The 12,245-nt window shown below is 53.2% G+C and overlaps 1 long non-coding RNA gene across 1 annotated transcript; it reads left to right on the forward strand.

The window, feature by feature from the left end:
- Positions 1-3,687: 3,687 nt before the first annotated feature.
- LOC113490732 lies at positions 3,688-6,151 on the forward strand. Its single transcript, XR_003400294.1, has 3 exons — positions 3,688-3,698; positions 4,941-5,085; positions 6,051-6,151. It is a non-coding gene; the product is annotated as an uncharacterized LOC113490732 (long non-coding RNA).
- The last annotated feature ends 6,094 nt before the right edge of the window (positions 6,152-12,245 follow it).

A 12,245-nucleotide genomic window follows, 5' to 3' on the forward strand; every position in this document is an offset into this window, starting at 1 on the left:
ATCTGCCTTGTTTCAGCAGTTCTGCCAAGATGTCTCTTCACAAGGTTAGGAGATCTACTCTGAACACTTTACTCACTCAGGCCTTGTTCCATACAAAGGTCAATGTTGTGAGGTAAAACAGTTTCTCAACAACTGCGACCCTTTGGGAAAGAGCTCCTGAAAACCTTCCCCGTGCTGGAGAGCTGCAGAAGCATGGGAACAAGCTGCACAGCTCACAGCTGATAGCCACGGTGCAGCAGCCCTCCATCACGCTTGTCGCCTGTTGCCCTCAGCTCAGAAAAAAAGATGCTCTTCACAGAGCGTCTCCTCTCCAACATGCCCCTCCCCAGGGCTGTGGCTGAGAAGCTGCACTGTGAGGTCACTGCAGGGGAGAAGCCGCACTGTGAGGTCACAGAGCCCTGCGGTGCCAGGGTGGGGTGGGCAGTGCTGTGCCCAGGCACCACCTCAGATGTGCCGGCAGCAGCAGCAGTGAGTAGGTGCAGGGGACCATGGCTCCCACTCTCATACTCATCCTCCTTCTGGGGGCCCTTCAAGCTCAGGGTGCCGGCGCTGCTCCATGGCGGGCACGGGCATTAGGTAAGTGGGCAGGTGAGGGCCAGTGCCCACCGCACCTCGGGCTGACAGCAGGGCTGGGGTGGTGGGGGGGCAGGGCCGGGAGAGCCACGGGGCCGGGCTGGGCCAGGCCAGCCGTGTCCAGCTCCGCAGGCAGCGGGAGGCAGATACCCTGTACAGGGGCACAGGGGGCTGCCTCCACTGCGGGGGCCTTTTCCAGGTGGACAGTGGGACTGGGAGCAGCCGTGAGAAAGCGTCCCTGGAGACGGCCCTGTGCCGCCTGCCCTGGGGCAGCCTTCCCCCGGCTCGGTGTGGCAGGGCCTGACAGCATGGCAGCAGCCGGGCAATAGCCCGCGGGAGCACTTCTTCCCCAGGCCAGGCACAGCCACGTCTGGGGGGTTTGTGGCTCTGCTGCTCCCCAGCTGGATCACAGCTTTCAGCCTCAGGGATGTCCGTCTGGAGATGTCCACTGCTCCAGCCCTGCAATGCTCTCCCTGGGCAAACCCAGGTTGCCATGGGACACACAGCCCTAGCCCACAGCCCAGGGAACAGACGGGGCAGCGCTGGGGCAGCCTCTCCCTGGCCACTGGGCTCTTCTCCAACAGATACAGGAGCAATAATGTTTTCACGTGGGCTCCTTTTGCACCCACAAGAGGTGTCCCAGGAAGAAATCCCCTGGGGCCATACGTTTGTCCATCCGATCCTTGAGGGCTGCTGCACAGGGCCTGGAAACAGTATCTTGAAAGCCTCCAGGTGCTGTTAATGGGTCACCCTGGCCCCTCTGCACCTCTGGAAATATCTGCCCACATCTGGGTCCCAGGGCATTACCTGACCCCCTCCAGTCACTGCAGGTCACTGGGAAGGGAGCTCACAACCTCTAATGGGAACATGCTTGATTACAGCTGTGACCGAAGCCAGTGGCCATGCGACTGCTCAGACGGGTCCTGTCCGGGAGGATCAAGGCTATCACACAGGTATGTCCCTTGAATGAGTGAGCACTCAGGTTTTAATATTCCCTTTGTGTGAAATGTCACTTAACGCTCTCTTAGCCCAAACTCAGGTGTGCAGAAGAGGATCAGAGAGGGAATGGGTGCCGTCAGAACTCTGCCTTGCCAAGGTGTCTGTGACAGCCTCTAGACTCTGTGCTGCTTCTAGTGCCTGCTGCAAAACCAGTGGTGGGCTTGTTGGGGTTGAGTTTAGAGCTGGTGTGAGCTGCAGGGAGTCCTTTCTCCCATCACCTCTGTGCATGTTTGCATGCCTGGTCCAGGCACCCAGTACCTGCCCCCAACATTACTCCTGGTGGAGGGGGGAGACGAGTACCCTGGAGCAATCCCATGTTGGAACTGCCTTCACAGCCATTCAGACCTGCAGAGGTGTACTGAAGGAGCTTCTCTGTCCTGTCTGTTCACAGATGTGGCTGGAGGCGATGACTATCCAGCTTCCCCGCTGGCTTCCAGGGCAGACTCTCAGGGAGATCGCACGGGTATGTCACAACTTTTGACTTCCTTTGAGAGCCACCGGCTCAAAGCCCAGATGTGAGCGAGGCGTCTCTCGCGGCTGTGAGAACGTGGACCTGCAGTGTGTGTGCAGTATCACTGCGTGATCTGCTCGTCTCTTCTGCTGCTCGGTCATGACCGTGTGTATCACAGTGCCTGATGGGAACTCTCATGGGTGTTTGGTTGCAGATGTCAGGGCAGGAAGGGCTTTTCCAGATTCTCGGCAGGATCCTGCGCTGGAGCTTCCCTGGCGTCACAGAGGTGAGTAGTCAGTCTTGACTGACTTCACAGAAAAAGCACTCGTCTTCACTATTTGTGAGAAATTTAACTTTGGACTTTCCCTTCAGCTCCTCACAGAGCAAAATACAACACCGATACAGGAAAACCCTCCCAGAAAACCTCAGATGTCCTGCAGGAAATCCTGAATGAGCTGGACCAGACCATGCCAGACCACGGTAGGTGTCTGTCCCTGTTAAGCAGAAGCCTTCTCAAGCTCAGGTTTTAGATGCGTGGAGGGACAAGGCGTAGCCTGCACAGTAGGAAGGGGTCGCCCAGAGCCTCCCTGCGGTGACACTCAGCTTCAGGCCTTGCGGATGCTGGTGAGCTGCAGAGGTGGTCGAGTCTCTGCTGGCAGTTGGGGTTCCAGCTGAGCCCCAGGAACTGCTGCTGCCCCAGTTAAAGCCTTACTGGGGCCAGAGCTGTTCTGGGCAGATGGTGGTGTCCAGCTGGCAGGAGCTGTTGGCACTGACACCTCGAGTGCGGGAGGGACTTGCCAAGAAGCTGGTTGCTGCTCAGTGCTGAGAGGGCAGCACCCTGCCAGTGGCCAGGGGGGAGAGAGCAGAGGACGCGCAGGCAGCTGGGGCTGGCTGAGACCAGCAGACAGTGCTGGGGCTGCAGGCCTGCCCTTGCCAGGATAGGAGCAGCCCCAGCTTCACAGCCTGCTCCAGCCCCTTGGTGTTCCTTGATGTCTGAGGCCTCTCAGTGACGCCTCGGTGTCACGGACGGGTGAAAGCTGGACACCCAGTGTGAGGCCTGACGCCTGACCTGAAAGCAGCGAAAAGGAAGGGCTGTGAATTCCATCCCGGGTGCCTTAGCTCTCTGCTTCTAGCTGTGCTTTCGAAAACTGGCTGGTGGTTTTCCCCTTGTTTTGGGGGACCGTGGGAAGTGCCGCTCAGAAAACCTCTGTCCCCAGCTCAGCTGGCTACAGCATCTTCCTGTCCTCTCTGAAGGACGTAACCTGCCATCACCTTGCAGTTTGCCAAAAATGCACTAAGTGGAACGAAAAGAAGTCCACATGCAGTCTCCTAGTCTCTGGGCAGGTCAGGATTTGCTGTCTGTTACTAAACTGGAAAGGGTCTAGTGCTGAAAGCCTTCTCTGTGAATGACACCTTGTTTGAACCTGTGACTAGGTGGACCCCCAAACGTCTAGGCCTTGTTTCTTAGCACTGTGATGTACTTTGAGAAGTACTGCCCTCGGAAGGCATCATCATCCTGATGAGGGATGGCTACTTCTGCTTAATCTGACCTTTTTTCTTTCTAAAGAGATGGGCCCTGAGGCTATGGAGGAGGCGGCGTTTGAGGAAGGAGACAGCACAGCGGTGCCAGCCTCTGATGAGCCAACAGAGGCAGTTCAATCAGTGGGCGAGCCAGGTAATTGCTATCCTTGGGTTACCCAGTGTCATACATCAAACCTCTCCCTGTCGCAGGCTCTGCCCCTAGTGCCTGGTACTGCACACCCTGTCAGCAGCACAGCCCACAATGGTTAGTGCAGAGCCAGTGTTTGAAAAGAAGCCGGGAACAGCTCTCTGAGGAGGACTGTCACCTCTGGGGTGTAGAGTTTTTTGGTTTCAGACAGACGTTCACCTCCCAGCATAGACCATCACAGGACTTTCAGAACTTTGCCAGCGGGGGAACAAGAGCATCTCAGCCACACTCAGCAGACAGTGGGCAATGGGACTCTTAATCAAACAGGCCTCCCACCACACCTGCATCCCAGAGCTTGCTGTGGGTGCCTGGAGGCCCCGGGTACAGCAGAGGGGGATCCCTCCTGGGACCTGAGGGTCAAAGGGGTGCAGATCGGGCACAGGCTTAGAGAGAACCTGCACCACCCTTCCTCACCCTCTGTGCCCGAGCCATGACCTTTCTTTGAGGCATTACCTTTCTCTGACTCTTGGCAGTGCTGTCCAACCCCAAGGAATCCTATTACGCCAGGATCGAAAGAATTCTTCAAAAAAATCGAGGTATGGGATCCAGTCTTGCAGGGGGTCGTAAGTGGGAGACGAGTCCTGAAAAACTGGAGGCACACGAGCAGTGCCCACACTGGGGAAAAGGTGAAGAGGGAGAGCGAGGTTGCTGAGAGGGCCCAAGTCTGTCCCCTCGGGGTGTGGGTGCTGGGCTGGGGAGGGAGAGCTATGCTTCTGTCCCTCTCACTCAAAGGGGCGATTGCTGTGCTCCCCCACGCATGCTCCATCTGGCCTGATGACTTCAGTTCAGAGGGGCAACTGTTCCCCAAGGGTCAGAGGGAGCCTCTGCACAGCAGCACTAGCAAGCCCCAGAGGCTAAGGGTGGGAAGCGCCAAAGGAATTGTGCACAGATGGGAAGGGTGACCAGGAAAGGGGAGCAAACCCCTGACACTGGGAAAACTCAATTACGTCCACCTCAGAGCATAAGCAAAGCTGAGAGGGGAAAGGGGCACTCCAGAGTGCACTGATATGCAATGGCTCTGGGAGTTTCCTCTCTTCTACTGAAACCAAGGAAACATCGCAGCCCCAGGACAGTCACTGGCTCAGAGTAGCTGACAAAGTGAGAAGAACTGGCCCTGGACACGTCAGACCTTCTGTGAGGTGACCAGTCCTGCACAGGACACGCTAACGCACAGAATTGTTCCTCCAGAAGCAGAAGACAAGAGAAGATCAAATGCTGCGGCTCCTATGAATTTCCGCAGATACTGCATAGAAGGGGCCGCGGCAGTCCTGGGCTCCATGCTGCTGGGGATGGTCTTCTGCTGTGCGATCTGTGTGTGGAGGAAGAGAAAACGGTGAGTGTTGTGTCTCAGAGGGCTGTTCTATTAGCCGTGAAGCATGTAGAGGTGGGGTGTTCTGGAGTGCCGAGTTAGTTGCTGGCCAAACTCTACTGAGGTTTCTGCTGCAAGATGTTGGAACTGCCCTCTCCATTCATAGGCACTCTTTTCTGAAACCCCTTCTCCCCGTTGCAAGTGTTACTTAAAAGCGACCCTGCCCCAGCAAGAGCAGACCCAGTGACAGATATAGGCAGGGCGAGGTCATGAAGAACAGTGAGGAAGGGCATTGCCATGGAAAGGGGGCAGCACAATAGTGACATCTCCCCGCCAGTGAACCTCCCAGCAGAAATCACCCTGTTAGGCGAAGCTGTAAACCCCACGTGTTCCCCTCAGTCAAGGTGTCCCAGCAGCTCAGGCCGTGGTGATGAACCTTCCCAGCCCTCAGCCTGGTGCTGGAGCAGGAGTCGCTCTGTCCCGTCGGACACTGCCCGCGTGCGTGTGCTCAGCACAGGACCCCGGGGGCTTTATCTGTGCAGAGGTCTGCATCTCTTTGGATAAGAGTTCTGAAGAGAGGACGGAGGGCCCCTCCACTCCCCAAGAGCCGAGGCTGCCCCTTGTCTGGGCAGGGATGGGCAGGGGATCCGAGTGCTGGTCTCTGGCAGCACCAGGAACCAGGAGGAGGCTCTCCTGGCCCCGCAGGGCCATGCCCAGCTCTGGTCCCCTCGCTCTGCTGGAGTCAGGTCTCCTTCCTGTCACATGCAGAGCAGGCAGGTCAGGATGGGGAGGGCTGAGAGAAGATGAGCCCAGGGGAGGCAAGTGGAGTCCCAGCTGAGGGGTGAGAGGCACCTCATTTTCTGCACAGAGCTCTCTGTGCCCACGGCTCCCACGTGCAGCTGGGACCCACACACCACAGGGTGCCCGGCCCTGCCCCACACCCTCACACCCACCTTCAGCGGAGCCTCAACAGTCTCCTCTCTCTGCAGGCGCCTCGCTGAAGCTTCAAGATCCTAGCCCAAGAGCAGCAGCCGTCCCTTGGCCCTGGACAGCCGGACCGTCCACCGCAGCACCCTGAGAGCTGGGACAGTGCTCTGCTGATTAAGGATAACAATTAAACTCAGACACCAGAGTGAAAAGAGCAGGCGTATTTTACTAGTGGTAACAGTGTAATACAGAAAACATGCAGCAAGAAAAAAGCAGAATAGTGCACTTAAAGCAGCAAACAGCAAAAAACAGGGTAATGCATTAAATCATTACTACACGAGAGAGAGAGAATGGAGATTAAAAAAAATACATCACCACTTGCATATATTATCATCATCCAGATCCGCAGCGGCTGGGCAGCCCCGGTCACAGCGAGGGTTTGCAGAGCCTGTCCCAGCAAGTGGGAAATCCTACGCGGTGCGTCCACCCATATAGGTGAGAATGCCAAAGAAGCTGCAAACGGGCCCAGCCTTCTATACCAGAGATCGACAGGCCAGAATAGCTGGCACCTTTGTTTTGAGCGGAAAATTTCTGGTTTCATCCTCCTGTTGGATTCTACCCGAATCCTGGCCAGGGCTCGGGGGGGAAACCAAGGGAGTTTCTAACAAGGCCAAACACCTGGGATGTCAGCCTCGAAGAAGGCTGAGAAAGGAAAGTTGGAAACATTCTCTCCTCACTACCGACTATATTTTGTCTAAGCTGCATCTCTCACTAGCAAGTTTACATACTTTATTAATGACTACACACTAAGTTAGCAGCTTCAGCTTGGGGCCTGTTGTTCAGGCTGCAGTATTCCAATACTTTAACACTTTCTACATCAGTATAAGTGGGTCGTTACAACTTGGTACAATACCTACTAGCACAATGGTTATCAGTTATAAAATGTACAGGACTCTGGCTTGGGCCAGTTGTCCAAGCCTTAGCACTTCAGACAGACACCAGCAGCTGCTGGAAACCTGTCCCACCTGGCACAGAGCCCCAGGGGCCGACCCTTTCTTTGATCTGATAACAATAAACACAGAGCAGGAGTGCACTTGTTCGCCTCTTCACAGCAGCAAACCCAGGAATTCTGGGCCCATTCTGGGCTCAACGTCACCTCAGGGCACGAGGGTCAGTGAGGGTCCCCCAGCACAGCCCTGCAGCCCCCCAACCCCGCTCCTGGCTGTAGAGCAGCTCCAAAGGGCAGCACCGGGGAGCCCCTAAGCAGCACCCACCAGCGCCCAGGCCTTGCTTGGAAGCGCTGGCACCACCACGGCCTGGAAACAGGCTAAACACAAAGAGGAGTCAGATTCCCTATTTATACTTAAAACACAACCCTGAACCCCTGCAGCCTCCACATTTCCAGCAGAAATATATGCTACTGCAGAGAAGTACAGTAGCACCATCTGTAAATCCCGATTCTCTACTTGTAGACACACACAAGCATTTTGGCTGCCTTTGGGCAGCGAACTGGGGTCTTGTTTCTGGAGGGTGGCTGCTGTGTTCAGACTTGCTAGGGATGAATCTCCTTTTTTTCATCAGCTCCTTTCCAACCTGTCCCCTCAGTAAACAAATCCTCTCCGGATAGGCATAACCAAATGTGCTAAGCACTGCCCCCTCTCCTCTCTGCAGGGTTATTAGTTAATAATAATTCACCAGGGAGGCCAAGGACAAGCCGCCTGCCTGCCAGGGAGGGGCGCGGGGCCTTGCGGGGCTGAACAGCAACCGAAACCCAGTGGGGGCAGAGCGGGACAGAGGAGGATGGCAGTGGGGGTGGTGGGGAGCAGTGAGGACCATCCAAGAGCCTGGGGAAGAGGAGGGGGGGCAGTGCGGGTTGGCTCATGGTGCCAGGGGGACCACAGGGCGCAGAGGAGGCGCGCAGCAGCGTAGACACGCTGACTGCGCCCCCCCCCGGGCAGGACTCCGGCCCTACCAGAAGGGGGGGCACCATGAAACGGGCTCCGCAGGGGCAGCCAGGAGGGTTTAGGGTCTCTGCACCGCCTGACCAGTGTCCCAGCGCATGCCGCCCACTGGGCCCCGCTGCATGATGCAGGGCGAGATGCAAGGAGCTGCTGGTGGTCCCCAACCGTGGACGGGCCGCAACCCGATGGCGCCAGCAGAGTGGGGACGGGAGTGGCTGCGCAGCCCGCGGGGGGCAAGGATTGCTCCCGGGGGGATCCTGCAGTATGGCTGCCCTGCAGCCCACGGGGGTGAAGCGGCTCAAAGTGTCCCTGTCCTCATCGGCGGCGGCCCAAAGACCCAAAAATCCATCGAGATGATGTGGCCATGGCACTTCCCCCCCCACATGTTCCTGCCCGATGGCCCCGCTCCCCTGCCCCGTGTTTATTCACCGCATCGTCAGGAGTGGAAGGAAGAGCAGGCAGATGAGAACTGCTGAGGGGAATGCTTCGGGCCCCTCCCACAGGGTCACTGTGCTCCCCTATAACACCTGTAACACCCTAACACCCTTTAACACCCCTACAGCTGCAAACACGCAGTGACCTTTGTCGCTGGAGGGTTATAAACAACCCACCATGGGTTCCATTCGGCCCTCCACTATGCTAAAGGCAAAATGATCTTTGACATCATTTGGTGGTAGCTTTCATCTCCCCTGTGCCCAGCACTTTCACCAGCTGAAGGGCAGTGTGACACCGTTAGCACAGCGCTCAAAGTCAGAAAGTGTTATTTTTCTATACATTTAAAAAAAAAAATAAAATCTATGTTAAGCTCCCAGCTACAGTTCTGATGATTCGTCAATTCCCCAACTTAAGTGACTGAAGACTAAGCTTATCTAAAAATAAGTGAGGAAGTATTTTCTGCTCTGTATGTGCAGTGATTGTGATGCTTCACAGTCAAGTCATACATCTGACAAAACAGAACTGCCAGTCTTTCGAAACACAGAGCCTAGGGCCGGGTGATAAACACTGCTGACAATAATTGTCTCTCTTGGGACTGGCAGTATCTCCTTGTCACAAAGAGCAGAGCGAGATCAGAAAACACAGAGCAAGAGCCCACCCCAGGTACTTCCATGCTTCTGACAGACCCTGTCACACCACCGTTGTGATCTGCCCGGACTCAGCCTGCAACTGCACAACCCCAGAGGACGTTTTGCTTTCTTCAGCGTATCCGATTTTGTCCAGTAAATTAGTTCTGCACTGCTAACGACAGCACTGCTTGAGAGAAATCCTGTCAGATGGGTCTCATCGGGACAAAACCAGAACAGTGCCTGTCAGTCTCCTCTCAACACTGAAAATGACCCTTGGAGGCCCAGGAATGGAATGAGAACCTATTCTTCCATTGCTCTACACTCAGTTTCTTGGCAATTCTTTATTTGCCATAAAATTTACCTAGATAACCCCCAGGTAGACAGGGACAAATCTCTATGCAATTTAGGAAGTCGTTCCTATCTGTAATTTTTAGGATTCAATGACTTTTCTTGTCCTTCCTTGACCTGCACCATCCCTGAATCTCAGGTAGTCTCCTGGCAGCAGAGATGATGCAGGACTGGACTAAGAAGCAAACGTGGTTACCTACTTACCATTTGGACTATCTGTCTGTATTGGATAGAGGATCTCTGTCCAAGCCTAGAGCCATGAAACCATGTGTGTTGGATGTAAGCACAAACACACAGGAATTGTGCTAATAAAGAACAACACTATTGTCTTAGGCCAGCTCAGTACCAGATTACTAGCTCACATTCCACTGATCTTTCCTTGGTTGTGTATTACAGCATAATATTCTGTCCTCTAGGTTTTTAAGGTTCTTTCTTCTTCAGTAGTCCTTGCTCAACTCATCTGAGCCTAGTGGTGAAAGTGCCCAAACTGAAGTTTCTTTCACACAAGAGAGGGGTTCCAGAAGCAAACATCTTTGAAGGCTTCAGCATTATTCAATGAACAGCCCGTTACTGTCTTTACTGTCTCAATTCTGAATGCAAACCAAAACAAAACCAACACACAAGACAGTCAGAGCAACCCAGCAGCAACTGCCTCGCAGAGCATTAAGCAGCAGCATTCCAGTTGTTTATGCCACACAAGACTATCTTAGATGCACTGCAGTGAACTGAAAGCAACAGAAACAGAACCAACACCTTCTGTTAAAATAAAGGAGATTCTGCATTCCACTGAAAATCCAGCACACAAAGAGACACCTGAAAATTTCATCTACCATGGCTTGTGGCTCTCCTTTATGCCAGCACCAGTGCAGACAACTATTCTTTTATGCTGCCTGATTTAACAGCACCCAGGACATTCCCCTGTGACCTGGATGACATTGCAAAAAAAGAGATTACACTTCTTCCCATTCCAGATACAGTAACGTAAAGCCTTGCTCACGTGTCCAACCTTTCATTAATTGCCCCTTATCCATACAGGTAAGGCTGAAACTGCAAAATGCCCACTTTATCAACAGTAAAAACAAGGTATTGCAAAACTAATGGTTTTGCTCTTCCCCAAGAAATCCACAACAGAGTGAAGCAACACAACCATGGATCAACTAACATAGTTTTGATCTTCATCTGCTGCACTGTGATGCACACGGTAAGTTTTGGATTCTTTTTGGATTCTGACATTGTGAGATCTGTGAGATCATTTGGATTCTGACGGCACGAGATCCTCCCCATCATCCCCCCTGCTGCTGGCATCCTGCTGCTTGTCTTCCTCCATGAGACTTTCCAGTGACTCAGCCTGTTTGAGCTCTTCAGGACTCTGACTCCCTATTGCTGTTCTGTCTTCATGAAGACTTCCAGTGTCTTCCCTCACTGCTAGATCTTCTGGGTTTGCCTTTCCTTCTTTATCTGCTTCAGCCTGAGAAAGGCTCGCTGCATATTTTTGTAATATTTTAAATTATCCTACTCATCTGTAGTGCATTATAAAAACTTTGCAGGACTGCCTTTAAAAAACCCTCAAACATGGTAGCTAAAAATTCCCTAAAATATGTTAACGGCTCCCAAACAAAGAAGCTGTGTGAATTGGAACTGCCATTCTGAATCAGTGGACTGACTCGTATAGATGCCAGACCAGCAATTCAAGAAAACTCCTCAGTTTTCCTTAAAAGTAGCAAAGGGAGAGGCGCGGAGCCCACGGCCCCTGCCAGCTCGCTGCAGCGGTGGTGTGAGGAGGCTGCCTTGCCCTCGGAAGCCGCGGAGGCGCACGCTCATTCCACAGCCACGGGCAGGGGAGGTTTGGCCTCCAGCACCTGCTGCCATGGACCTGAGACACAAACGACCGGGCAGCCGCCGCCTGGCAACGACTCTGGCGCCTCCAGCCTGCCCCAGACTCCAGCCTCTGTTCTGATGGGGGGGGGTACGTTTAGAGTCCAGGAAAACAGCATCCCTCTCAGACACTGATAGGAGTACAAACAGTTCAGAGACAGAACCGCTGCATTGTGCAGATTACACGCTGCACCGGGGGAACTGTCAGCGATTCTCCCCAATTCCTTCACAGGCTTATGGTCTGCAGGGATTTGAATGCTAAGGTCCCTCTTACACACTCTTTATGTCCGATTCATAATACTGTATGCAAAAGCCACATCTGTGGCACCTCAGTTATATGGATTTTATTCTAAAACTCTGTATGCTGGCTGAACTGACCCAGGGAGCCCAACAGGTTCAGAAACTCTTGAATGAGTGTCCTGATATGCTGAACTAAGATGGGACAAAATCTGTCCACAACACGTACTCATAAAAATCCAGATCCCATTACTATTAGCGTGTTATTTCTGCCAAAGCAGCACTCATAGCTTACAGGTGGACTAGTGTACTGATTGCTGAAACACAGAAACATAGCATCCATGCCCAAAAACTTGCTATCCAAAATCCTGGTCTACCAACACTAACACGCATGCTTAAGTTGAAGTCAGTTCTTCCTTGACAAAATTACAGTAATTCTAAATGTACAAAGATTAAAAGGGTTTATACAGATTTTTCCAGAGTGAAAGAATATTGCACTTGAGAATTATTTTTCATGTTCTACTTTAGTTTGGTTTTTTAGTGATGAATACCACCCCGATATCTGAGCTTTTTTTTAACCACTTCAGGGGTCAAGGAGAAGAGTAAGGAGTTAAGAACATACGAAAGAAAATCTGCTTTTGTTGCAGTGTCTTCATCCTTCTGAGTTCCACTCAGCAGTTTGTATCTTCCGTTCATGCAGAAGCTGCCTAAGCCACCCCATACATTCATTGTTACCAAGAAAGCAAGAAGCAGTTCTAAGCAAAGCAATAAG

The sequence above is a fragment of the Athene cunicularia genome, unplaced genomic scaffold (assembly GCF_003259725.1).
Source record: "Athene cunicularia isolate RWA unplaced genomic scaffold, athCun1 SCF_25, whole genome shotgun sequence".
Classification (NCBI taxonomy): domain Eukaryota; kingdom Metazoa; phylum Chordata; class Aves; order Strigiformes; family Strigidae; genus Athene; species Athene cunicularia.